Consider the following 21,719-nt stretch of genomic DNA (forward strand, 5'->3'; position numbering starts at 1 on the left):
TAAGTACTGCATCTTGGATAAGTACTGCATCTTGGATAAGTACTGCATCTTGGATAGGTACTGCATCTTGGATAGGTACTGTCCAGTTGAGTCGGGCCGCAAGGGCCCAGTTGAGTCGGGCCACAAGGGCCCAGTTGAGTCGGTTGAGTCGGGCCGCAAGGGCCCAATTGTAGTAGTAGTAGTAGTAGTGCATTTTTGTCCCAAGTATTCCATCTTGGATAGGTACTGCATCTTGTAGTTTTTCGACCAACCTATGACAGTTGAGTTGACAGTTGAGTCGGGCCGCAAGAGCCCAGACTCTTGAGGCAAGAGCCCAGTTGAGTCGGGCCGCAAGAGCCAAGTTGAGTCGGGCAGCAAGGGCCCAGACTCCTATAACAAGAGCCGCAAGAGCCCAGTTGAGTCGGGCCGCAAGGGCCCAGTTGAGTCGGGTCGCAAGGGCCCAGTTGAGTCGGGCCGCAAGGGCCTAGTTGAGTCGGTTGAGTCGGGCCGCAAGGGCCCAGTTGTAGTAGTAGTAGTAGTGCATTTTTGTCCCAAGTATTGCATCTTGGATAGGTAGTGCATCTTGTAGTTTTTCGACTAACCTATGACAGTTGAGTTGACAGTTGAGTCGGGACGCAAGAGCCCAATTGAGTCGGGCCGCAAGAGCCCAGTTGAGTCCTGCCAAAGGGCCCAGTTGAGTCGGGCTGCAAGGGCCCAGACTCCTACGGCAAGAGCCGCAAGAGCCCAGTTGAGTCCGGCCAAAGGGCCCAGTTGAGGCGGGCCACAAGAGCCCAGTTGAGTCGGGCCGCAAGGGGCCAGTTGAGTCGGGTCACAAGGGCCCAGTTGAGTCGGGCCGCAAGAGCCCAGTTGAGTCGGGCCGCAAGAGCCCAGACTCCTGCGGCAAAAGCCGCAAGAGCCCAAATGAGTCGGGCCGCCAAGGTCCAGACTCCTGAGGCAAGAGTCCAGTTGAGTCGGGCCACAAGAACCTAGACTCCTGCGGCAAGAGCCGCAAGAGCCCAGTTTAGTGGGGCCGCAAGGGCCCAGTTGAGTCGGGCGGCAAGGGCCCAGTTGAGTCATGCTGCAAGGGCCCAGTTGAGTCGGGCCGCAAGGGCCCAGTTTTAGTAGTAGTAGTAGTCGTGCATCTTGTCCCAAGTAGTGCATCTTGTCCCAAGTAGTGCATCTTGGAAAGGTACTGCATCTTGTAGTTTTTCGACCGACCTATGACAGTTGAGTTGACAGTTGAGTCGGGCCGCAAGAGCCCAGTTGAGTCGGGCCGCAAGAGCCCAGTTGAGTCGGAACGCAAGGGCCCAGTTGAGTCGGGCCGCAAGAGCCCAGTTTAGTCGGGCCGCAAGAGGCCATTTGAGTCAGGCCGCAAGGGCCCAGTTGAGTCGGGCCGCAAGGGCCCAGTTGAGTTGGGCCGCAAGGGCCCAGTTGTAGTAGTAGTAGTAGTCGTGCATCTTGTTCCAAGTAGTGCATCTTGGATATGTACTGCATCATGGATAGGTACTGTATCTTTGATAGGTACTGCATCTTGTAGTTTTTCGACCGACCTATGGAAGTTGAGTTGACAGTTGAGTTGGGCCGCAAGAGCCCAGTTGAGTCGGGCCGCAAGAGGCCAGTTGAGTCGGGCCGCAAGGGCCCAGACTCCTACGGCAAGACCCGCAAGAGCCCAGTGGAGTCGGGCCGCAAGAGCCCAGACTCCTGCGGCAAGAGCCCAGACTCCTGCGGTGCCCAGTGTAGTCGGGTCGCAAGGGTCCAGTTGATTCGGTTGAGTCGGGCCGCGAGGGCCCAGTTGTAGTAGTAGTAGTAGTAGTAGTGCATCCTGTCCCAAGTAGTTCATCTTTTCCCAAGTAGTGCATCTTGTCCCAAGTAGTGCATCTTGGATAGGTACTGCATCTTGAATAGGTACTGCATCTTGGATAAGTACTGCATCTTGGATAAGTACTGCATCTTGAATAAGTACTGCATCTTGGATAAGTACTGCATCTTGGATAGGTACAGTATCTTGGATAGGTACTGCATCTTGGATAGGTACTGCATCTTGTAGTTTTTTGACCGACCTATGAAAGTTGAGTTGACGGTTGAGTCGGGCCGCAAGAGCCCAGTTGAGTCTGGCCGCAATGTCCCAGACTCCAGGGCCAAAAGCCGCAAGAGCCCAGTTGAGTCGGGCCGCAAGGGCCCAGTTGAGTCGGGCCTCAAGGGTCCAGTTGAGTCGGGCTTCAAGGGTCCAGATGAGTCGGGCTTCAAGGGTCCATTTGAGTCGGGTTTCAAGGGTACAGTTGAGTCCGGTTTCAAGGGTACAGTTGAGTCGGGCTTCAAGGGTCCAGTTGAGTCGGGCCGCAAGAGCGGCGGTCGAGGGTCCAGTTGAGTCTGGCCTCAAGGGTACAGTTGAGTCGGGCCTCAAGGGTCCAGTTGAGTCGGGCCGCAAGGGCCCAGTTGAGTCGGGCCTCAAGGGTCCAGTTGAGTCGGGCCTCAAGGGTCCAGTTGAGTCGGGCCTCAAGAGTCCAGTTGAGTCGGCCCTAAAGGGTCCAGTTGAGTCGGGCTTCAAGGGTCCAGTTGAGTCGGCCCTAAAGGGTCCAGTTGAGTCGGGCTTCAAGGGTCCAGTTGAGTCGGCCCTAAAGGGTCCAGTTGAGTCAGGCTTCAAGAGTCCAGTTGAGTCGGGCCTCAAGGGTCCAGATGAGTCGGGCCTCAGGGGTCCATTTGAGTCGGGTTTCAAGGGTACAGTTGAGTCGGGATTCAAGGGTCCAGTTGAGTCGGGTTTCAAGGGTCCAGTTGAGTCGGGCCTCAAGGGTCCAGTTGAGTCGGGCCTCAGGGGTCCATTTGAGTCGGGTTTCAAGGGTACAGTTGAGTCGGGATTCAAGGGTCCAGTTGAGTCGGGCTTCAAGGGTCCATTTGAGTCGGGTTTCAAGGGTACAGTTGAGTCGGGCCTCAAGGGTCCAGTTGAGTCGGGCCTCAAGGGTCCATTTGAGTCGGGCCTCAAGGGTACAGTTGAGTCGGGTTTCAAGGGTACAGTTGAGTCGGGATTCAAGGGTCCAGTTGAGTCGGGCTTCAAGGGTCCAGTTGAGTCGGGCCGCAAGAGCCCAGTTGAGTCGGGTTTCAAGGGTACAGTTGAGTCGGGTTTCAAGGGTACAGTTGAGTCGGGATTCAAGGGTCCAGTTGAGTCGGGCTTCAAGGGTCCAGTTGAGTCGGGCCTCAAGGGTCCAGTTGAGTCGGGCTTCAAGGGTTCAGTTGAGTCGGGCCGCAAGGGCCCATTGTGGGTATCGCTTCTCGGCCTTTTGGCTAAGAGCAAGTGTAGTATCTTCAACTATATTTGGTTTTGGTTTGCGTCACCTCTGGGGTCAACCTGGTTTTTGCCCTTGTGTTTTTACCTTTGGCCTCAGAGGACAAATTGTACTTTTGTTTGTTTGTAACCTTTGTTATATTTTTTTCAACACCTTTAAGGCACCCCAGCACTTTATTGTAAGTACAATCTTAACTGGTTTTAGCTGCACATATTTTTTTTTAAATTGGTTTTATCTGGTTTTAAGCTGTTGGTGCCTCCAGAATGTCAGCCTCCCATGCCGGCAGGAGGAGGCACCACAGCGTGTGCTTCACCCTGAAGGAGGTGTCTGGAAAAGTACCACAGTTTCACGTTTGGACTTTTCCAGACACCTCGTCCAGAAACCTCTGAATTTCAAAGCCGATGACCTGAACTGTATCTTGACCCTGCCTTTCAACAAAGACTTTGATGTGAGCTTTCGCTCTGCGATAGTTCTGAAAGAATTCTGGACAAGGTTTGAAGGGGTGAAGCCCCAGTTTACAGCATTCATTGTGGAGAATTTGACTGACAACTCTGACGCTGATGACATTTGTATGTGGCTGGGAAGATTTTGCACGGTGAAAGGCCAGGCTATCAAGGTCAGAGATGTGGATGGCATTTGGTCAGGCAGCTGGAGGGTCCCCATCCAACAATGCAAGGGCTACCAAGGCCTGAAGCACCTGCCTAGTATGATAGTCCTGGGGGATAACCGGGGCTACATCCACTACCAAGGACAACCCAAGCTCTGCCGGCGGTGTGGGGATTATGGGCACTTAGTGGAGGCTTGCACTCAAGTGGTCTGCGGGAAGTGTAGAGAAATTTGGCACACATTCGAGGAATGTACCAATGGCAGAAAGTGCAATCTCTGTCGGGACTTAGGTCACCTCTTCAGAGACTGCCCAAAATCATTTGCCAACAAACTGAAGGCCGGAACCCAAAATGTTGCACAAGAACAAGATGGCGGACAAGCACATGGAGGACTTGAAAAAATGGTGGAAGAGCTACTTGGAAAGGAGGGGGCTGAGGGGGAGAGGGTGGGTACGGAGGCTCCTCCTACACAGACCCAGTAGGAGGAGGTGGGGCCTGCGGAGGCTCCACCCACACACACTTGGGAGGGGGTGGTGGTGCCTGCGGGAGTCCCATCCACTGACACTCAGACGGGGAGGGGGAACAGAGGCCTGAGGAGGCCTCCATTCCTGAAACCCAAATGAAACTCGGGACCATAGAGGCGATGGGACCCCTCGGGCCTCTGGACCCCCTGGATGAGTGTCTGAACTCCCTCCTGAACCACGCCCAGTACCTCAAGAGGCCTCTGTCAGAATCGTCCTCTGAGAGTAACTTGCTCTCGGAGAAGAGACCTGGGACCCTCTCAGACAGTGACTCTGTGGAGGAGCCCAGAACCTTCCCCTCCGATTCACCCAAAGAGGTCTCGTTCCTCACGGTAGCTATGAAATCAACCCCAAGGACTTTCCCCATGAAAAGAATGGACAGAAGGGGACACGTTGCTAAAACCCCTCCTCTCTCACCTACAAGAGAGAAGGCAGAGCAACATTTACAAGGTCCTCCATAACGGTCTCTTTTAACCGGATTTTAACTGTTTTATTTCGTTTTATTGTTATATCTGTTTTCAACCATGCTCATGGCGATCACATTCTCAACAATCAATGTCAGAAGTGTGAAGTCTAGAGTTAGAGCCCAGAGCATTTTATCCTGTCTTAACTCTTTTAACTCGGATGTGTTTTTATTACAAGAATGTTGTCTACCGTTTTTAAATCATTACAGAGACTGGGAGGAGTTGTGGCCACACACATCCGTCTGGAGTGGCTCCAACCAAAATAAAAATGATGACGTGGCCATTTTAATCAAGAACCCCCTGGTGACGGTAACGGGCAGCACTTTTAATACATCTGAGTTTTATGGGGCGGGATTTTAAACTCTTAAATATTTATGGTTTTACTGATAAACACAACAGGTATGAGTTTTTAGAAGATCTGCAGTTCCACATGCTAGGTAGAACTCCTTTTATTTTAGCAGGGGATTTTAACTGTATTTTAACCAAAGATGATAGGAACAGAACAGGGGATTTTAAACTAGACAAAACATCGGTTTTATTGCAGGGTTTGTGTAGGGATTTTAAACTACGAGACTGTTTCAAAACCATGCATCCTAGAGAGGAGGGCTTCACCTGGTTCAGTGGTGATGGCACCAGAGCCTCTCGCATTGACTACGTTTTTACCAGGGACTGCCCACCTACCGATGCTAGATTGACCCCTGTTTTCTTTTCTGATCACGTGATGCTTTCCTGCACTCTGTCACTGTCCTCGGGTTTGACTTCAGGAAGTGGTCTGTGGAAGTTGAACCGCTCCCTGTTAAACGATGCTGACACCATCAGTCAGTACAGGGAGCAGTCAAGGACTGGCAGACCCTTCAAGACTTACATGAGACACGAGCACACTGGTGGGAGATGGTCAAATCTAGGACTAGGACTTTTTTTACACACATGGGGAAAAATAAAAAAATAAAAGAGAATAGCCGCATGTTGGGACTGCAGAAACGGTTGCAAAGATATTTTAACTTAATAAAAGAAGGACTTGATTTTAATGAAGAAATAAAAAAGATCAAAAAGGAAATGTCAGATCTTGCTGAAATAAAAAGTAAAGGAATCATTTTAAGAGCAAAAGAAAAATAATTGGAACAAAACGAAAAATGCACAAGGTACTTTTTAAAGACAATTTTGAACAAAAGTGAAACATTTTTAACACTCAAAAAAGAGGACGGCCAGCTGGCACAAACAACCGAAGAATTAAAACAAACAGTTGAAAAGTTTTATGAAAAGCTATATGGTGCGAAACAAATAAATGAAACCGTTTTAAACACACTTTTTAACTGCATTGAAAACATTTTATCAGACAGTGAGCTTTTAACCCAGGATTTTCCCCTTTTAGATTCAACAAAACATATCAGGACTTTTAAAAAGGGCAAATCCCCGGGGGCCGACGGGGCCGGCCCGGGAGGAAGATCACCGACAGCATAGAATCAGAGACACCATCTGTTATGCGAGAGACAGACACATTCGGCTAGTAGTCCTAAATTTAGACTTCGAGAAGGCTTTTGATCGGGTCTCGCACCAGTACCTCTTTGCGGTACTGCAAAAAGTGGGCTTACCTGAGAGGTATTTAGAGTGGGTGGAGCTGCTATACCGCGGGATCAGCAGCAGATTCATTGTTAACGGGCATCTTACAAAAGCAGTGCAAATCAACTGCGGTGTCCGTCAGGGCTGTCCGTTATCTGCCCTCCTGTACGTTCTCTGCATAGATCCTCTGGCAGAGGTCTTGAGAAGGGATCAACTAATCAAAGGGGTGGGCATCCCGGGTGGGGGGGGGATGCATTTTATACATGGACGACGTGAACATTTTATGCACTGACCTTTTATCTGTAAACAGGACTTTGGACTTGACGGACTGGTTTGGACTGGCCTCTGGGTCTAGACTTAACAGGACCAAGACCCAAGCCCAATTTTATGGACCATGGACCCCCGACGAGACCGCCGGACTCCCCCTCACTGTGACCCAAGGACAAAAGATACTGGGAATCAAGTTTGACCGGGAGGGGGGTGGAAATGCAAATTGGGGCAACCTGATAGGAAAAGTTAGGCAAAGACTGGGACTCTGGACATTTAGAGGACTGACCATGGAAGGGAAGGTTTTAATCGTCAAGTTAATGATTTTACCCTTGTTTTTACTAATTTGTTCTGTTTTTATCCCTCCAAGGAGCGTGCTTTTAACTGTGGAGAGGGCAATCTTTTACTTCTTATGGGGGTCAAAGTGGGAAAGAATAAGAAGAGATGTCATGAAGAGAACCAAAGAAAAAGGGGGGAAAGGCGTCCCGGACCTCCACCTTTTCCTGGGAGCCATATACACGGCAATGCACCTGACACTTTCAAAGGACCCATCCAGAAATCCAAAGACTACAGCCTTCACACGATACTGGATGGGTTCCTACCTGAGGACCAAGAAGTTTTTACCGATCGACCTGAGAACACCAGTGTCTTCTAACCTGCCTAAGTTTTATGCTTTCATCCCCACCTTTTTAAAGCATTTTAACCTAGAGCAGGAGGAGTTGCAACTTTTAACCAACCACCGTTTTATAATTTCTTCTGTGCAGGAGCGGGAACCAGTGAGTCCAGTGCGTGGGCTCGCACTTGGTGAGCCATCACAAGTTTGGCGCAATGTCAACCATCCTTCTCTCCCAAACAGACTCCGGGACCTGTCCTGGATGGTGGCTCATGAGGTTCTCCCGGTCAGAGCCGTGATGCACTCCCGAGGACAGTCCCGAAACCCATCCTGCCCCCGACCAGGTTGTGGCGCGCCTGAGTCGGTGAGGCACTTCCCCTTGGAGTGCAGCGCCGCCGTCGACCAGTGGGCAATAGCCGGATCCTTGCAATTCCCGTACCTACCAGCAGGGGAGGTCCTGACAGCCCAGCTGATGCTGTACGGGGTGGGCCTAAGTCAGAGAGTAACAAAAAATAACTTCTCAAGAATTTGGCTCACCCTCGCCGCCATCAAAGACGCCATCTGGACCTCCAGAAACCTGTTGGTAGGAAGGCACATGCAGATCCCCCCCGTGGCTGTGATCCGGAAGGCAGCAGCTACAGTCCGAGAGGCTGTAGCTGCAGGCGGCGGGCCATAGGACACAGCCACAAAGAAGAAATCGCCTCTGTGCTCATTCGGACAAGGATACCGGAAGCCTCACTCGAAGGTCAAAGCCGCAGCGGCCTGGCTCTCCAAAAGAGGAGCTGTGGGAGAGAGCCTCCTCTGAACATCACAGGCTCCCGAGAGAGCAAATGTTTGGGGGAGCAGGTTGAGTTATTCTGGATAGGGACTCACCCCGCTTCTGCACAAAGAGGGATTTTATGAACTGCACTCCCTTTTAATGGACACTTTTATTGACACATTTATTTAAATAAACATTGTTTTTAGCCATTTTATCACTAAACCACTTTAATGAAAACATATTTATTAAACTATAGGTTTTATTGTTGATGTGTGTAAAAATGTGCAAAAAAGAAACAATGTGAAAATGTAAATCAATGAAATGTGATCAATATTGTTTATGGTGTCAATGAACTTTTTCGAAAGAAACAATCTGTTCTTATCAGTTTAATATCTGATACGTCCCCTACCCGGGGACCGTATATTAAATTGATTTTTGGACCAGGGAGATGGAATTTGGGGCTTGCTCCGTCCACTCCACGCATCGGCTCGGTATTGCAGTACCTCCGAGAACGGTGCACCTCCTCTCTCAGGTTAAAAAAAGTCATTCAGTTTGTTTTCGCCGTCACGTTACATGCAAATGTGCCATCATACCCTCATGTTAAACGCTTCCTTGCCGTTTGTCTGCTCCGGAAGTGGACAAAAATTCTCGGAGACGTTTTGAGTGGAAGGGCTGGATATTTCAAATCTCCCGCCAAAAGCCCTGACTGGAGAAGAGGGGGAGGGAAGGTGAAGTATCTGTTCCTAAACCCAACCCCCTTGGGAGGTAGCCCATTCCACGTAAACCCTTGTGCAAAATAGGCCACCTTTGGAATTTGAGTGGCCCCTTTGTGGAGTACAGTACATGTGACTAGTTGTTTTGTTTTTTTTTGGGGGGGGGGGGGGGTCAAACGCAACACCGACTTTCAAACCCATCCTCGACAAGTAAAGTCTTCGCATGAGGGCGTGCTTCTGCCCGGTTTCGAGCCGGGGACCTTTTGCGTGTGAGGCAAACGTGATAACCGCTACACTACAGAAGCGATAGTGTAGCGCAGGTACGTTGGTGGGACAAGTCCTCAGCGTCAGTGCAACGCTTTCGTGCTGGGTAAAACGCACTTTCTCTCCCCGTCTGGGAATCGAACCCAGGTCTTCCGCGTGACAAGCGGAGATACTGTCCACTATACTAACGAGGACATATGGGGCTGCAGGGGGGCCCCTTTTTTTTTTTTTTTTTTTTTGGGGCGTGTGTGTCGGTGTCTTTTTCCCCCGATCTCTGTGATGAAAAGTTTGAAGGACTACGCCGACAATTCCTCCGCTCCTCCCTCTTTTCTAGGAATAAACCATCGAGTTTGGAATGAACCGTGTTAAAGATTGAAGCAAACATAAAAGGAGGCTTTGTTTCTGCCCGGTTTCGAGCCGAGGACCTTTCGCGCGTTAGGCGAACGTGATAACCGCTACACTACAGAAACCACGTGCGAGCCTGTCGTGTCCCTTTTGCCGCGCGACCGCCGATGCAAATGAGCGCGTGAACAGAAGTACACTGCCCATGATGAAGCCCCGTGTGCCCTCAAGTACTGGACGCCGTGTGGCGCTGCAACGTGGCACTCTTGTTTCTCTTCAGAGCGTATAAATCTTTCGCCTTTTACTAAAGATTTCCGTGGAGAGGGACAACAAGAGATCTTTCCAATTTTTTGATGCCCTGCTTCAATGCGGGGCTTTTCTACCTATGTCTAAAGCAAGCAAGCGGTCATCCTCCAAGAGCAAAGGTTGTGTCTTGTCGGCCTTTAAACATGCCCTTGCGTACCCTCCGTTTGGCATCCCGTGTTCAAGAACTTTAAAAGTAAAAAAGAGTGCTTAGAACGCACAGACTTGCGTGTGTATCGCTGCCGTTTAACCTGGGGCTCAATCGTCGGGTGGAAGCTGGTCCATGCAAATGGCCGGAAGGACCATGCTGCCACATTGCCTCTTCCAGGGCCTGGGCCTTGGCTCGGAGCGGAGCAACTCATACTTACCTGGCAGGGGCGACACCATGATCAGGAAGGTGGTTCACCCAGGGCGAGGCTCGTCCATTGCACAAACAGGATGTGCTGACCCCTGTGAATTCCCCAAATGTGGGAATCTCAACTGCATAATTTCTGGTAGTGGGGGACTGCGTTCGCGCTCTCCCCTCTTGTTTTTTGTCAGAGGAAAAAAAAAAAAACCCAAAGGGTCGTTTCCATGTACGCCGCTCGCGCTCCGGCCCCTCCGCCGGGCGCTTTGCGCGGGCGCCGCTTTGGACCGTTGACGGGAGGGTCAGCGTGGGGAGAGCTCACTGCTCCCCGAACCCATTGTGGGCATCGCTTCTCGGCCTTTTGGCTAAGATCAAGTGTAGTATCTGTTCTTATCAGTTTAATATCTGATACGTCCCCTACCCGGGGACCGTATATTAAATTGATTTTTGGACCAGGGAGATGGAATTTGGGGCTTGCTCCGTCCACTCCACGCATCGGCTCGGTATTGCAGTACCTCCGAGAACGGTGCACCTCCTCTCTCAGGTTAAAAAAAGTCATTCAGTTTGTTTTCGCCGTCACGTTACATGCAAATGTGCCATCATACCCTCATGTTAAACGCTTCCTTGCCGTTTGTCTGCTCCGGAAGTGGACAAAAATTCTCGGAGACGTTTTGAGTGGAAGGGCTGGATATTTCAAATCTCCCGCCAAAAGCCCTGACTGGAGAAGAGGGGGAGGGAAGGTGAAGTATCTGTTCCTAAACCCAACCCCCTTGGGAGGTAGCCCATTCCACGTAAACCCTTGTGCAAAATAGGCCACCTTTGGAATTTGAGTGGCCCCTTTGTGGAGTACAGTACATGTGACTAGTTGTTTTGTTTTTTTTTTGGGGGGGGGGGTCAAACGCAACACCGACTTTCAAACCCATCCTCGACAAATAAAGTCTTCGCATGAGGGCGTGCTTCTGCCCGGTTTCGAGCCGGGAACCTTTTGCGTGTGAGGCAAACGTGATAACCGCTACACTACAGAAGCGATAGTGTAGCGCAGGTACGTTGGTGGGACAAGTCCTCAGCGTCAGTGCAACGCTTTCGTGCTGGGTAAAACGCACTTTCTCTCCCCGTCTGGGAATCGAACCCAGGTCTTCCGCGTGACAAGCGGAGATACTGTCCACTATACTAACGAGGACATATGGGGCTGCAGGGGGGCCCCTTTTTTTTTTTTTTTTTTTTTGGGGCGTGTGTGTCGGTGTCTTTTTCCCCCGATCTCTGTGATGAAAAGTTTGAAGGACTACGCCGACAATTCCTCCGCTCCTCCCTCTTTTCTAGGAATAAACCATCGAGTTTGGAATGAACCGTGTTAAAGATTGAAGCAAACATAAAAGGAGGCTTTGTTTCTGCCCGGTTTCGAGCCGAGGACCTTTCGCGCGTTAGGCGAACGTGATAACCGCTACACTACAGAAACGACGTGCGAGCCTGTCGTGTCCCTTTTGCCGCGCGACCGCCGATGCAAATGAGCGCGTGAACAGAAGTACACTGCCCGTGATGAAGCCCCGTGTGCCCTCAAGTACTGGACGCCGTGTGGCGCTGCAACGTGGCACTCTTGTTTCTCTTCAGAGCGTATAAATCTTTCGCCTTTTACTAAAGATTTCCGTGGAGAGGGACAACAAGAGATCTTTCCAATTTTTTGATGCCCTGCTTCAATGCGGGGCTTTTCTACCTATGTCTAAAGCAAGCAAGCGGTCATCCTCCAAGAGCAAAGGTTGTGTCTTGTCGGCCTTTAAACATGCCCTTGCGTACCCTCCGTTTGGCATCCCGTGTTCAAGAACTTTAAAAGTAAAAAAGAGTGCTTAGAACGCACAGACTTGCGTGTGTATCGCTGCCGTTTAACCTGGGGCTCAATCGTCGGGTGGAAGCTGGTCCATGCAAATGGCCGGAAGGACCATGCTGCCACATTGCCTCTTCCAGGGCCTGGGCCTTGGCTCGGAGCGGAGCAACTCATACTTACCTGGCAGGGGCGACACCATGATCAGGAAGGTGGTTCACCCAGGGCGAGGCTCGTCCATTGCACAAACAGGATGTGCTGACCCCTGTGAATTCCCCAAATGTGGGAATCTCAACTGCATAATTTCTGGTAGTGGGGGACTGCGTTCGCGCTCTCCCCTCTTGTTTTTTGTCAGAGGAAAAAAAAAAAAACCCAAAGGGTCGTTTCCATGTACGCCGCTCGCGCTCCGGCCCCTCCGCCGGGCGCTTTGCGCGGGCGCCGCTTTGGACCGTTGACGGGAGGGTCAGCGTGGGGAGAGCTCACTGCTCCCCGAACCCATTGTGGGCATCGCTTCTCGGCCTTTTGGCTAAGATCAAGTGTAGTATCTGTTATTATCAGTTTAATATCTGATACGTCCCCTACCCGGGGACCGTATATTAAATTGATTTTTGGACCAGGGAGATGGAATTTGGGGCTTGCTCCGTCCACTCCACGCATCGGCTCGGTATTGCAGTACCTCCGAGAACGGTGCACCTCCTCTCTCAGGTTAAAAAAAGTCATTCAGTTTGTTTTCGCCGTCACGTTACATGCAAATGTGCCATCATACCCTCATGTTAAACGCTTCCTTGCCGTTTGTCTGCTCCGGAAGTGGACAAAAATTCTCGGAGACGTTTTGAGTGGAAGGGCTGGATATTTCAAATCTCCCGCCAAAAGCCCTGACTGGAGAAGAGGGGGAGGGAAGGTGAAGTATCTGTTCCTAAACCCAACCCCCTTGGGAGGTAGCCCATTCCACGTAAACCCTTGTGCAAAATAGGCCACCTTTGGAATTTGAGTGGCCCCTTTGTGGAGTACAGTACATGTGACTAGTTGTTTTGTTTTTTTTTTGGGGGGGGGGGTCAAACGCAACACCGACTTTCAAACCCATCCTCGACAAATAAAGTCTTCGCATGAGGGCGTGCTTCTGCCCGGTTTCGAGCCGGGAACCTTTTGCGTGTGAGGCAAACGTGATAACCGCTACACTACAGAAGCGATAGTGTAGCGCAGGTACGTTGGTGGGACAAGTCCTCAGCGTCAGTGCAACGCTTTCGTGCTGGGTAAAACGCACTTTCTCTCCCCGTCTGGGAATCGAACCCAGGTCTTCCGCGTGACAAGCGGAGATACTGTCCACTATACTAACGAGGACATATGGGGCTGCAGGGGGGCCCCTTTTTTTTTTTTTTTTTTTTTGGGGCGTGTGTGTCGGTGTCTTTTTCCCCCGATCTCTGTGATGAAAAGTTTGAAGGACTACGCCGACAATTCCTCCGCTCCTCCCTCTTTTCTAGGAATAAACCATCGAGTTTGGAATGAACCGTGTTAAAGATTGAAGCAAACATAAAAGGAGGCTTTGTTTCTGCCCGGTTTCGAGCCGAGGACCTTTCGCGCGTTAGGCGAACGTGATAACCGCTACACTACAGAAACGACGTGCGAGCCTGTCGTGTCCCTTTTGCCGCGCGACCGCCGATGCAAATGAGCGCGTGAACAGAAGTACACTGCCCGTGATGAAGCCCCGTGTGCCCTCAAGTACTGGACGCCGTGTGGCGCTGCAACGTGGCACTCTTGTTTCTCTTCAGAGCGTATAAATCTTTCGCCTTTTACTAAAGATTTCCGTGGAGAGGGACAACAAGAGATCTTTCCAATTTTTTGATGCCCTGCTTCAATGCGGGGCTTTTCTACCTATGTCTAAAGCAAGCAAGCGGTCATCCTCCAAGAGCAAAGGTTGTGTCTTGTCGGCCTTTAAACATGCCCTTGCGTACCCTCCGTTTGGCATCCCGTGTTCAAGAACTTTAAAAGTAAAAAAGAGTGCTTAGAACGCACAGACTTGCGTGTGTATCGCTGCCGTTTAACCTGGGGCTCAATCGTCGGGTGGAAGCTGGTCCATGCAAATGGCCGGAAGGACCATGCTGCCACATTGCCTCTTCCAGGGCCTGGGCCTTGGCTCGGAGCGGAGCAACTCATACTTACCTGGCAGGGGCGACACCATGATCAGGAAGGTGGTTCACCCAGGGCGAGGCTCGTCCATTGCACAAACAGGATGTGCTGACCCCTGTGAATTCCCCAAATGTGGGAATCTCAACTGCATAATTTCTGGTAGTGGGGGACTGCGTTCGCGCTCTCCCCTCTTGTTTTTTGTCAGAGGAAAAAAAAAAAAACCCAAAGGGTCGTTTCCATGTACGCCGCTCGCGCTCCGGCCCCTCCGCCGGGCGCTTTGCGCGGGCGCCGCTTTGGACCGTTGACGGGAGGGTCAGCGTGGGGAGAGCTCACTGCTCCCCGAACCCATTGTGGGCATCGCTTCTCGGCCTTTTGGCTAAGATCAAGTGTAGTATCTGTTCTTATCAGTTTAATATCTGATACGTCCCCTACCCGGGGACCGTATATTAAATTGATTTTTGGACCAGGGAGATGGAATTTGGGGCTTGCTCCGTCCACTCCACGCATCGGCTCGGTATTGCAGTACCTCCGAGAACGGTGCACCTCCTCTCTCAGGTTAAAAAAAGTCATTCAGTTTGTTTTCGCCGTCACGTTACATGCAAATGTGCCATCATACCCTCATGTTAAACGCTTCCTTGCCGTTTGTCTGCTCCGGAAGTGGACAAAAATTCTCGGAGACGTTTTGAGTGGAAGGGCTGGATATTTCAAATCTCCCGCCAAAAGCCCTGACTGGAGAAGAGGGGGAGGGAAGGTGAAGTATCTGTTCCTAAACCCAACCCCCTTGGGAGGTAGCCCATTCCACGTAAACCCTTGTGCAAAATAGGCCACCTTTGGAATTTGAGTGGCCCCTTTGTGGAGTACAGTACATGTGACTAGTTGTTTTGTTTTTTTTTGGGGGGGGGGGGTCAAACGCAACACCGACTTTCAAACCCATCCTCGACAAGTAAAGTCTTCGCATGAGGGCGTGCTTCTGCCCGGTTTCGAGCCGGGGACCTTTTGCGTGTGAGGCAAACGTGATAACCGCTACACTACAGAAGCGATAGTGTAGCGCAGGTACGTTGGTGGGACAAGTCCTCAGCGTCAGTGCAACGCTTTCGTGCTGGGTAAAACGCACTTTCTCTCCCCGTCTGGGAATCGAACCCAGGTCTTCCGCGTGACAAGCGGAGATACTGTCCACTATACTAACGAGGACATATGGGGCTGCAGGGGGGCCCCTTTTTTTTTTTTTTTTTTTTTGGGGCGTGTGTGTCGGTGTCTTTTTCCCCCGATCTCTGTGATGAAAAGTTTGAAGGACTACGCCGACAATTCCTCCGCTCCTCCCTCTTTTCTAGGAATAAACCATCGAGTTTGGAATGAACCGTGTTAAAGATTGAAGCAAACATAAAAGGAGGCTTTGTTTCTGCCCGGTTTCGAGCCGAGGACCTTTCGCGCGTTAGGCGAACGTGATAACCGCTACACTACAGAAACGACGTGCGAGCCTGTCGTGTCCCTTTTGCCGCGCGACCGCCGATGCAAATGAGCGCGTGAACAGAAGTACACTGCCCGTGATGAAGCCCCGTGTGCCCTCAAGTACTGGACGCCGTGTGGCGCTGCAACGTAGCACTCTTGTTTCTCTTCAGAGCGTATAAATCTTTCGCCTTTTACTAAAGATTTCCGTGGAGAGGGACAACAAGAGATCTTTCCAATTTTTTGATGCCCTGCTTCAATGCGGGGCTTTTCTACCTATGTCTAAAGCAAGCAAGCGGTCATCCTCCAAGAGCAAAGGTTGTGTCTTGTCGGCCTTTAAACATGCCCTTGCGTACCCTCCGTTTGGCATCCCGTGTTCAAGAACTTTAAAAGTAAAAAAGAGTGCTTAGAACGCACAGACTTGCGTGTGTATCGCTGCCGTTTAACCTGGGGCTCAATCGTCGGGTGGAAGCTGGTCCATGCAAATGGCCGGAAGGACCATGCTGCCACATTGCCTCTTCCAGGGCCTGGGCCTTGGCTCGGAGCGGAGCAACTCATACTTACCTGGCAGGGGCGACACCATGATCAGGAAGGTGGTTCACCCAGGGCGAGGCTCGTCCATTGCACAAACAGGATGTGCTGACCCCTGTGAATTCCCCAAATGTGGGAATCTCAACTGCATAATTTCTGGTAGTGGGGGACTGCGTTCGCGCTCTCCCCTCTTGTTTTTTGTCAGAGGAAAAAAAAAAAAACCCAAAGGGTCGTTTCCATGTACGCCGCTCGCGCTCCGGCCCCTCCGCCGGGCGCTTTGCGCGGGCGCCGCTTTGGACCGTTGACGGGAGGGTCAGCGTGGGGAGAGCTCACTGCTCCCCGAACCCATTGTGGGCATCGCTTCTCGGCCTTTTGGCTAAGATCAAGTGTAGTATCTGTTCTTATCAGTTTAATATCTGATACGTCCCCTACCCGGGGACCGTATATTAAATTGATTTTTGGACCAGGGAGATGGAATTTGGGGCTTGCTCCGTCCACTCCACGCATCGGCTCGGTATTGCAGTACCTCCGAGAACGGTGCACCTCCTCTCTCAGGTTAAAAAAAGTCATTCAGTTTGTTTTCGCCGTCACGTTACATGCAAATGTGCCATCATACCCTCATGTTAAACGCTTCCTTGCCGTTTGTCTGCTCCGGAAGTGGACAAAAATTCTCGGAGACGTTTTGAGTGGAAGGGCTGGATATTTCAAATCTCCCGCCAAAAGCCCTGACTGGAGAAGAGGGGGAGGGAAGGTGAAGTATCTGTTCCTAAACCCAACCCCCTTGGGAGGTAGCCCATTCCACGTAAACCCTTGTGCAAAATAGGCCACCTTTGGAATTTGAGTGGCCCCTTTGTGGAGTACAGTACATGTGACTAGTTGTTTTGTTTTTTTTTGGGGGGGGGGGTCAAACGCAACACCGACTTTCAAACCCATCCTCGACAAGTAAAGTCTTCGCATGAGGGCGTGCTTCTGCCCGGTTTCGAGCCGGGGACCTTTTGCGTGTGAGGCAAACGTGATAACCGCTACACTACAGAAGCGATAGTGTAGCGCAGGTACGTTGGTGGGACAAGTCCTCAGCGTCAGTGCAACGCTTTCGTGCTGGGTAAAACGCACTTTCTCTCCCCGTCTGGGAATCGAACCCAGGTCTTCCGCGTGACAAGCGGAGATACTGTCCACTATACTAACGAGGACATATGGGGCTGCAGGGGGGCCCCTTTTTTTTTTTTTTTTTTTGGGGCGTGTGTGTCGGTGTCTTTTTCCCCCGATCTCTGTGATGAAAAGTTTGAAGGACTACGCCGACAATTCCTCCGCTCCTCCCTCTTTTCTAGGAATAAACCATCGAGTTTGGAATGAACCGTGTTAAAGATTGAAGCAAACATAAAAGGAGGCTTTGTTTCTGCCCGGTTTCGAGCCGAGGACCTTTCGCGCGTTAGGCGAACGTGATAACCGCTACACTACAGAAACGACGTGCGAGCCTGTCGTGTCCCTTTTGCCGCGCGACCGCCGATGCAAATGAGCGCGTGAACAGAAGTACACTGCCCGTGATGAAGCCCCGTGTGCCCTCAAGTACTGGACGCCGTGTGGCGCTGCAACGTGGCACTCTTGTTTCTCTTCAGAGCGTATAAATCTTTCGCCTTTTACTAAAGATTTCCGTGGAGAGGGACAACAAGAGATCTTTCCAATTTTTTGATGCCCTGCTTCAATGCGGGGCTTTTCTACCTATGTCTAAAGCAAGCAAGCGGTCATCCTCCAAGAGCAAAGGTTGTGTCTTGTCGGCCTTTAAACATGCCCTTGCGTACCCTCCGTTTGGCATCCCGTGTTCAAGAACTTTAAAAGTAAAAAAGAGTGCTTAGAACGCACAGACTTGCGTGTGTATCGCTGCCGTTTAACCTGGGGCTCAATCGTCGGGTGGAAGCTGGTCCATGCAAATGGCCGGAAGGACCATGCTGCCACATTGCCTCTTCCAGGGCCTGGGCCTTGGCTCGGAGCGGAGCAACTCATACTTACCTGGCAGGGGCGACACCATGATCAGGAAGGTGGTTCACCCAGGGCGAGGCTCGTCCATTGCACAAACAGGATGTGCTGACCCCTGTGAATTCCCCAAATGTGGGAATCTCAACTGCATAATTTCTGGTAGTGGGGGACTGCGTTCGCGCTCTCCCCTCTTGTTTTTTGTCAGAGGAAAAAAAAAAAAACCCAAAGGGTCGTTTCCATGTACGCCGCTCGCGCTCCGGCCCCTCCGCCGGGCGCTTTGCGCGGGCGCCGCTTTGGACCGTTGACGGGAGGGTCAGCGTGGGGAGAGCTCACTGCTCCCCGAACCCATTGTGGGCATCGCTTCTCGGCCTTTTGGCTAAGATCAAGTGTAGTATCTGTTCTTATCAGTTTAATATCTGATACGTCCCCTACCCGGGGACCGTATATTAAATTGATTTTTGGACCAGGGAGATGGAATTTGGGGCTTGCTCCGTCCACTCCACGCATCGGCTCGGTATTGCAGTACCTCCGAGAACGGTGCACCTCCTCTCTCAGGTTAAAAAAAGTCATTCAGTTTGTTTTCGCCGTCACGTTACATGCAAATGTGCCATCATACCCTCATGTTAAACGCTTCCTTGCCGTTTGTCTGCTCCGGAAGTGGACAAAAATTCTCGGAGACGTTTTGAGTGGAAGGGCTGGATATTTCAAATCTCCCGCCAAAAGCCCTGACTGGAGAAGAGGGGGAGAGAAGGTGAAGTATCTGTTCCTAAACCCAACCCCCTTGGGAGGTAGCCCATTCCACGTAAACCCTTGTGCAAAATAGGCCACCTTTGGAATTTGAGTGGCCCCTTTGTGGAGTACAGTACATGTGACTAGTTGTTTTGTTTTTTTTTGGGGGGGGGGGGTCAAACGCAACACCGACTTTCAAACCCATCCTCGACAAGTAAAGTCTTCGCATGAGGGCGTGCTTCTGCCCGGTTTCGAGCCGGGGACCTTTTGCGTGTGAGGCAAACGTGATAACCGCTACACTACAGAAGCGATAGTGTAGCGCAGGTACGTTGGTGGGACAAGTCCTCAGCGTCAGTGCAACGCTTTCGTGCTGGGTAAAACGCACTTTCTCTCCCCGTCTGGGAATCGAACCCAGGTCTTCCGCGTGACAAGCGGAGATACTGTCCACTATACTAACGAGGACATATGGGGCTGCAGGGGGGCCCCTTTTTTTTTTTTTTTTTTTTTTGGGGCGTGTGTGTCGGTGTCTTTTTCCCCCGATCTCTGTGATGAAAAGTTTGAAGGACTACGCCGACAATTCCTCCGCTCCTCCCTCTTTTCTAGGAATAAACCATCGAGTTTGGAATGAACCGTGTCAAAGATTGAAGCAAACATAAAAGGAGGCTTTGTTTCTGCCCGGTTTCGAGCCGAGGACCTTTCGCGCGTTAGGCGAACGTGATAACCGCTACACTACAGAAACGACGTGCGAGCCTGTCGTGTCCCTTTTGCCGCGCGACCGCCGATGCAAATGAGCGCGTGAACAGAAGTACACTGCCCGTGATGAAGCCCCGTGTGCCCTCAAGTACTGGACGCCGTGTGGCGCTGCAACGTGGCACTCTTGTTTCTCTTCAGAGCGTATAAATCTTTCGCCTTTTACTAAAGATTTCCGTGGAGAGGGACAACAAGAGATCTTTCCAATTTTTTGATGCCCTGCTTCAATGCGGGGCTTTTCTACCTATGTCTAAAGCAAGCAAGCGGTCATCCTCCAAGAGCAAAGGTTGTGTCTTGTCGGCCTTTAAACATGCCCTTGCGTACCCTCCGTTTGGCATCCCGTGTTCAAGAACTTTAAAAGTAAAAAAGAGTGCTTAGAACGCACAGACTTGCGTGTGTATCGCTGCCGTTTAACCTGGGGCTCAATCGTCGGGTGGAAGCTGGTCCATGCAAATGGCCGGAAGGACCATGCTGCCACATTGCCTCTTCCAGGGCCTGGGCCTTGGCTCGGAGCGGAGCAACTCATACTTACCTGGCAGGGGCGACACCATGATCAGGAAGGTGGTTCACCCAGGGCGAGGCTCGTCCATTGCACAAACAGGATGTGCTGACCCCTGTGAATTCCCCAAATGTGGGAATCTCAACTGCATAATTTCTGGTAGTGGGGGACTGCGTTCGCGCTGTCCCCTCTTGTTTTTTGTCAGAGGAAAAAAAAAAAAACCCAAAGGGTCGTTTCCATGTACGCCGCTCGCGCTCCGGCCCCTCCGCCGGGCGCTTTGCGCGGGCGCCGCTTTGGACCGTTGACGGGAGGGTCAGCGTGGGGAGAGCTCACTGCTCCCCGAACCCATTGTGGGCATCGCTTCTCGGCCTTTTGGCTAAGATCAAGTGTAGTATCTGTTCTTATCAGTTTAATATCTGATACGTCCCCTACCCGGGGACCGTATATTAAATTGATTTTTGGACCAGGGAGATGGAATTTGGGGCTTGCTCCGTCCACTCCACGCATCGGCTCGGTATTGCAGTACCTCCGAGAACGGTGCACCTCCTCTCTCAGGTTAAAAAAAGTCATTCAGTTTGTTTTCGCCGTCACGTTACATGCAAATGTGCCATCATACCCTCATGTTAAACGCTTCCTTGCCGTTTGTCTGCTCCGGAAGTGGACAAAAATTCTCGGAGACGTTTTGAGTGGAAGGGCTGGATATTTCAAATCTCCCGCCAAAAGCCCTGACTGGAGAAGAGGGGGAGGGAAGGTGAAGTATCTGTTCCTAAACCCAACCCCCTTGGGAGGTAGCCCATTCCACGTAAACCCTTGTGCAAAATAGGCCACCTTTGGAATTTGAGTGGCCCCTTTGTGGAGTACAGTACATGTGACTAGTTGTTTTGTTTTTTTTTGGGGGGGGGGGGTCAAACGCAACACCGACTTTCAAACCCATCCTCGACAAGTAAAGTCTTCGCATGAGGGCGTGCTTCTGCCCGGTTTCGAGCCGGGGACCTTTTGCGTGTGAGGCAAACGTGATAACCGCTACACTACAGAAGCGATAGTGTAGCGCAGGTACGTTGGTGGGACAAGTCCTCAGCGTCAGTGCAACGCTTTCGTGCTGGGTAAAACGCACTTTCTCTCCCCGTCTGGGAATCGAACCCAGGTCTTCCGCGTGACAAGCGGAGATACTGTCCACTATACTAACGAGGACATATGGGGCTGCAGGGGGGCCCCTTTTTTTTTTTTTTTTTTTTTGGGGCGTGTGTGTCGGTGTCTTTTTCCCCCGATCTCTGTGATGAAAAGTTTGAAGGACTACGCCGACAATTCCTCCGCTCCTCCCTCTTTTCTAGGAATAAACCATCGAGTTTGGAATGAACCGTGTTAAAGATTGAAGCAAACATAAAAGGAGGCTTTGTTTCTGCCCGGTTTCGAGCCGAGGACCTTTCGCGCGTTAGGCGAACGTGATAACCGCTACACTACAGAAACGACGTGCGAGCCTGTCGTGTCCCTTTTGCCGCGCGACCGCCGATGCAAATGAGCGCGTGAACAGAAGTACACTGCCCGTGATGAAGCCCCGTGTGCCCTCAAGTACTGGACGCCGTGTGGCGCTGCAACGTGGCACTCTTGTTTCTCTTCAGAGCGTATAAATCTTTCGCCTTTTACTAAAGATTTCCGTGGAGAGGGACAACAAGAGATCTTTCCAATTTTTTGATGCCCTGCTTCAATGCGGGGCTTTTCTACCTATGTCTAAAGCAAGCAAGCGGTCATCCTCCAAGAGCAAAGGTTGTGTCTTGTCGGCCTTTAAACATGCCCTTGCGTACCCTCCGTTTGGCATCCCGTGTTCAAGA

The 21,719-nt window shown here is 51.2% G+C and overlaps 38 non-coding genes and 3 pseudogenes across 38 annotated transcripts; 22 read left to right on the forward strand and 19 right to left on the reverse strand.

The window, feature by feature from the left end:
- Window positions 1-3,238: 3,238 nt before the first annotated feature.
- Window positions 3,239-3,373, forward strand: LOC140351736 (U2 spliceosomal RNA; annotated as a pseudogene).
- A 2,916-nt stretch (window positions 3,374-6,289) lies between these two features.
- LOC140351294 (uncharacterized) lies at window positions 6,290-8,205 on the forward strand (annotated as a pseudogene).
- Window positions 8,206-8,401: 196 nt separating this feature from the next.
- On the forward strand, window positions 8,402-8,575 carry LOC140351734 (U2 spliceosomal RNA; annotated as a pseudogene).
- Window positions 8,576-8,995: 420 nt separating this feature from the next.
- trnav-cac (transfer RNA valine (anticodon CAC)) lies at window positions 8,996-9,068 on the reverse strand. Its single transcript has one exon. It is a non-coding gene; the product is annotated as a tRNA-Val (tRNA).
- Window positions 9,069-9,149: 81 nt separating this feature from the next.
- On the reverse strand, window positions 9,150-9,221 carry trnad-guc (transfer RNA aspartic acid (anticodon GUC)). Its single transcript has one exon. It is a non-coding gene; the product is annotated as a tRNA-Asp (tRNA).
- A 203-nt stretch (window positions 9,222-9,424) lies between these two features.
- trnav-aac (transfer RNA valine (anticodon AAC)) lies at window positions 9,425-9,497 on the reverse strand. Its single transcript has one exon. It is a non-coding gene; the product is annotated as a tRNA-Val (tRNA).
- Window positions 9,498-9,631: 134 nt separating this feature from the next.
- LOC140351737 (U5 spliceosomal RNA) lies at window positions 9,632-9,745 on the forward strand. The gene has a single exon (XR_011925425.1). It is a non-coding gene; the product is annotated as a U5 spliceosomal RNA (small nuclear RNA).
- A 287-nt stretch (window positions 9,746-10,032) lies between these two features.
- On the forward strand, window positions 10,033-10,198 carry LOC140351709 (U1 spliceosomal RNA). The gene has a single exon (XR_011925402.1). It is a non-coding gene; the product is annotated as a U1 spliceosomal RNA (small nuclear RNA).
- Window positions 10,199-10,363: 165 nt separating this feature from the next.
- Window positions 10,364-10,555, forward strand: LOC140351721 (U2 spliceosomal RNA). Its single transcript, XR_011925413.1, has one exon. It is a non-coding gene; the product is annotated as a U2 spliceosomal RNA (small nuclear RNA).
- A 571-nt stretch (window positions 10,556-11,126) lies between these two features.
- On the reverse strand, window positions 11,127-11,198 carry trnad-guc (transfer RNA aspartic acid (anticodon GUC)). The gene has a single exon. It is a non-coding gene; the product is annotated as a tRNA-Asp (tRNA).
- Window positions 11,199-11,401: 203 nt separating this feature from the next.
- trnav-aac (transfer RNA valine (anticodon AAC)) lies at window positions 11,402-11,474 on the reverse strand. The gene has a single exon. It is a non-coding gene; the product is annotated as a tRNA-Val (tRNA).
- A 134-nt stretch (window positions 11,475-11,608) lies between these two features.
- Window positions 11,609-11,722, forward strand: LOC140351738 (U5 spliceosomal RNA). The gene has a single exon (XR_011925426.1). It is a non-coding gene; the product is annotated as a U5 spliceosomal RNA (small nuclear RNA).
- A 287-nt stretch (window positions 11,723-12,009) lies between these two features.
- On the forward strand, window positions 12,010-12,175 carry LOC140351710 (U1 spliceosomal RNA). Its single transcript, XR_011925403.1, has one exon. It is a non-coding gene; the product is annotated as a U1 spliceosomal RNA (small nuclear RNA).
- A 165-nt stretch (window positions 12,176-12,340) lies between these two features.
- Window positions 12,341-12,532, forward strand: LOC140351733 (U2 spliceosomal RNA). Its single transcript, XR_011925424.1, has one exon. It is a non-coding gene; the product is annotated as a U2 spliceosomal RNA (small nuclear RNA).
- Window positions 12,533-13,103: 571 nt separating this feature from the next.
- trnad-guc (transfer RNA aspartic acid (anticodon GUC)) lies at window positions 13,104-13,175 on the reverse strand. Its single transcript has one exon. It is a non-coding gene; the product is annotated as a tRNA-Asp (tRNA).
- A 203-nt stretch (window positions 13,176-13,378) lies between these two features.
- On the reverse strand, window positions 13,379-13,451 carry trnav-aac (transfer RNA valine (anticodon AAC)). The gene has a single exon. It is a non-coding gene; the product is annotated as a tRNA-Val (tRNA).
- Window positions 13,452-13,585: 134 nt separating this feature from the next.
- LOC140351739 (U5 spliceosomal RNA) lies at window positions 13,586-13,699 on the forward strand. Its single transcript, XR_011925427.1, has one exon. It is a non-coding gene; the product is annotated as a U5 spliceosomal RNA (small nuclear RNA).
- Window positions 13,700-13,986: 287 nt separating this feature from the next.
- On the forward strand, window positions 13,987-14,152 carry LOC140351711 (U1 spliceosomal RNA). The gene has a single exon (XR_011925404.1). It is a non-coding gene; the product is annotated as a U1 spliceosomal RNA (small nuclear RNA).
- A 165-nt stretch (window positions 14,153-14,317) lies between these two features.
- On the forward strand, window positions 14,318-14,509 carry LOC140351722 (U2 spliceosomal RNA). Its single transcript, XR_011925414.1, has one exon. It is a non-coding gene; the product is annotated as a U2 spliceosomal RNA (small nuclear RNA).
- Window positions 14,510-14,926: 417 nt separating this feature from the next.
- On the reverse strand, window positions 14,927-14,999 carry trnav-cac (transfer RNA valine (anticodon CAC)). The gene has a single exon. It is a non-coding gene; the product is annotated as a tRNA-Val (tRNA).
- Window positions 15,000-15,080: 81 nt separating this feature from the next.
- On the reverse strand, window positions 15,081-15,152 carry trnad-guc (transfer RNA aspartic acid (anticodon GUC)). Its single transcript has one exon. It is a non-coding gene; the product is annotated as a tRNA-Asp (tRNA).
- Window positions 15,153-15,355: 203 nt separating this feature from the next.
- Window positions 15,356-15,428, reverse strand: trnav-aac (transfer RNA valine (anticodon AAC)). Its single transcript has one exon. It is a non-coding gene; the product is annotated as a tRNA-Val (tRNA).
- Window positions 15,429-15,562: 134 nt separating this feature from the next.
- LOC140351740 (U5 spliceosomal RNA) lies at window positions 15,563-15,676 on the forward strand. The gene has a single exon (XR_011925428.1). It is a non-coding gene; the product is annotated as a U5 spliceosomal RNA (small nuclear RNA).
- Window positions 15,677-15,963: 287 nt separating this feature from the next.
- On the forward strand, window positions 15,964-16,129 carry LOC140351713 (U1 spliceosomal RNA). Its single transcript, XR_011925405.1, has one exon. It is a non-coding gene; the product is annotated as a U1 spliceosomal RNA (small nuclear RNA).
- A 165-nt stretch (window positions 16,130-16,294) lies between these two features.
- LOC140351723 (U2 spliceosomal RNA) lies at window positions 16,295-16,486 on the forward strand. The gene has a single exon (XR_011925415.1). It is a non-coding gene; the product is annotated as a U2 spliceosomal RNA (small nuclear RNA).
- A 416-nt stretch (window positions 16,487-16,902) lies between these two features.
- Window positions 16,903-16,975, reverse strand: trnav-cac (transfer RNA valine (anticodon CAC)). The gene has a single exon. It is a non-coding gene; the product is annotated as a tRNA-Val (tRNA).
- Window positions 16,976-17,056: 81 nt separating this feature from the next.
- On the reverse strand, window positions 17,057-17,128 carry trnad-guc (transfer RNA aspartic acid (anticodon GUC)). Its single transcript has one exon. It is a non-coding gene; the product is annotated as a tRNA-Asp (tRNA).
- A 201-nt stretch (window positions 17,129-17,329) lies between these two features.
- Window positions 17,330-17,402, reverse strand: trnav-aac (transfer RNA valine (anticodon AAC)). The gene has a single exon. It is a non-coding gene; the product is annotated as a tRNA-Val (tRNA).
- A 134-nt stretch (window positions 17,403-17,536) lies between these two features.
- LOC140351741 (U5 spliceosomal RNA) lies at window positions 17,537-17,650 on the forward strand. The gene has a single exon (XR_011925429.1). It is a non-coding gene; the product is annotated as a U5 spliceosomal RNA (small nuclear RNA).
- A 287-nt stretch (window positions 17,651-17,937) lies between these two features.
- LOC140351714 (U1 spliceosomal RNA) lies at window positions 17,938-18,103 on the forward strand. The gene has a single exon (XR_011925406.1). It is a non-coding gene; the product is annotated as a U1 spliceosomal RNA (small nuclear RNA).
- A 165-nt stretch (window positions 18,104-18,268) lies between these two features.
- Window positions 18,269-18,460, forward strand: LOC140351724 (U2 spliceosomal RNA). The gene has a single exon (XR_011925416.1). It is a non-coding gene; the product is annotated as a U2 spliceosomal RNA (small nuclear RNA).
- A 417-nt stretch (window positions 18,461-18,877) lies between these two features.
- trnav-cac (transfer RNA valine (anticodon CAC)) lies at window positions 18,878-18,950 on the reverse strand. The gene has a single exon. It is a non-coding gene; the product is annotated as a tRNA-Val (tRNA).
- Window positions 18,951-19,031: 81 nt separating this feature from the next.
- On the reverse strand, window positions 19,032-19,103 carry trnad-guc (transfer RNA aspartic acid (anticodon GUC)). The gene has a single exon. It is a non-coding gene; the product is annotated as a tRNA-Asp (tRNA).
- Window positions 19,104-19,307: 204 nt separating this feature from the next.
- trnav-aac (transfer RNA valine (anticodon AAC)) lies at window positions 19,308-19,380 on the reverse strand. Its single transcript has one exon. It is a non-coding gene; the product is annotated as a tRNA-Val (tRNA).
- Window positions 19,381-19,514: 134 nt separating this feature from the next.
- LOC140351742 (U5 spliceosomal RNA) lies at window positions 19,515-19,628 on the forward strand. The gene has a single exon (XR_011925430.1). It is a non-coding gene; the product is annotated as a U5 spliceosomal RNA (small nuclear RNA).
- A 287-nt stretch (window positions 19,629-19,915) lies between these two features.
- Window positions 19,916-20,081, forward strand: LOC140351708 (U1 spliceosomal RNA). Its single transcript, XR_011925401.1, has one exon. It is a non-coding gene; the product is annotated as a U1 spliceosomal RNA (small nuclear RNA).
- Window positions 20,082-20,246: 165 nt separating this feature from the next.
- Window positions 20,247-20,438, forward strand: LOC140351725 (U2 spliceosomal RNA). The gene has a single exon (XR_011925417.1). It is a non-coding gene; the product is annotated as a U2 spliceosomal RNA (small nuclear RNA).
- Window positions 20,439-20,855: 417 nt separating this feature from the next.
- Window positions 20,856-20,928, reverse strand: trnav-cac (transfer RNA valine (anticodon CAC)). The gene has a single exon. It is a non-coding gene; the product is annotated as a tRNA-Val (tRNA).
- An 81-nt stretch (window positions 20,929-21,009) lies between these two features.
- Window positions 21,010-21,081, reverse strand: trnad-guc (transfer RNA aspartic acid (anticodon GUC)). The gene has a single exon. It is a non-coding gene; the product is annotated as a tRNA-Asp (tRNA).
- A 203-nt stretch (window positions 21,082-21,284) lies between these two features.
- Window positions 21,285-21,357, reverse strand: trnav-aac (transfer RNA valine (anticodon AAC)). Its single transcript has one exon. It is a non-coding gene; the product is annotated as a tRNA-Val (tRNA).
- A 134-nt stretch (window positions 21,358-21,491) lies between these two features.
- On the forward strand, window positions 21,492-21,605 carry LOC140351743 (U5 spliceosomal RNA). The gene has a single exon (XR_011925431.1). It is a non-coding gene; the product is annotated as a U5 spliceosomal RNA (small nuclear RNA).
- Window positions 21,606-21,719: the final 114 nt, after the last annotated feature.

This window comes from Eucyclogobius newberryi, unplaced genomic scaffold, assembly GCF_026437365.1.
Source record: "Eucyclogobius newberryi isolate DKJ021-1_F unplaced genomic scaffold, fEucNew1.0.hap1 SCAF_8, whole genome shotgun sequence".
Classification (NCBI taxonomy): Eukaryota; Metazoa; Chordata; class Actinopteri; order Gobiiformes; family Gobiidae; genus Eucyclogobius; species Eucyclogobius newberryi.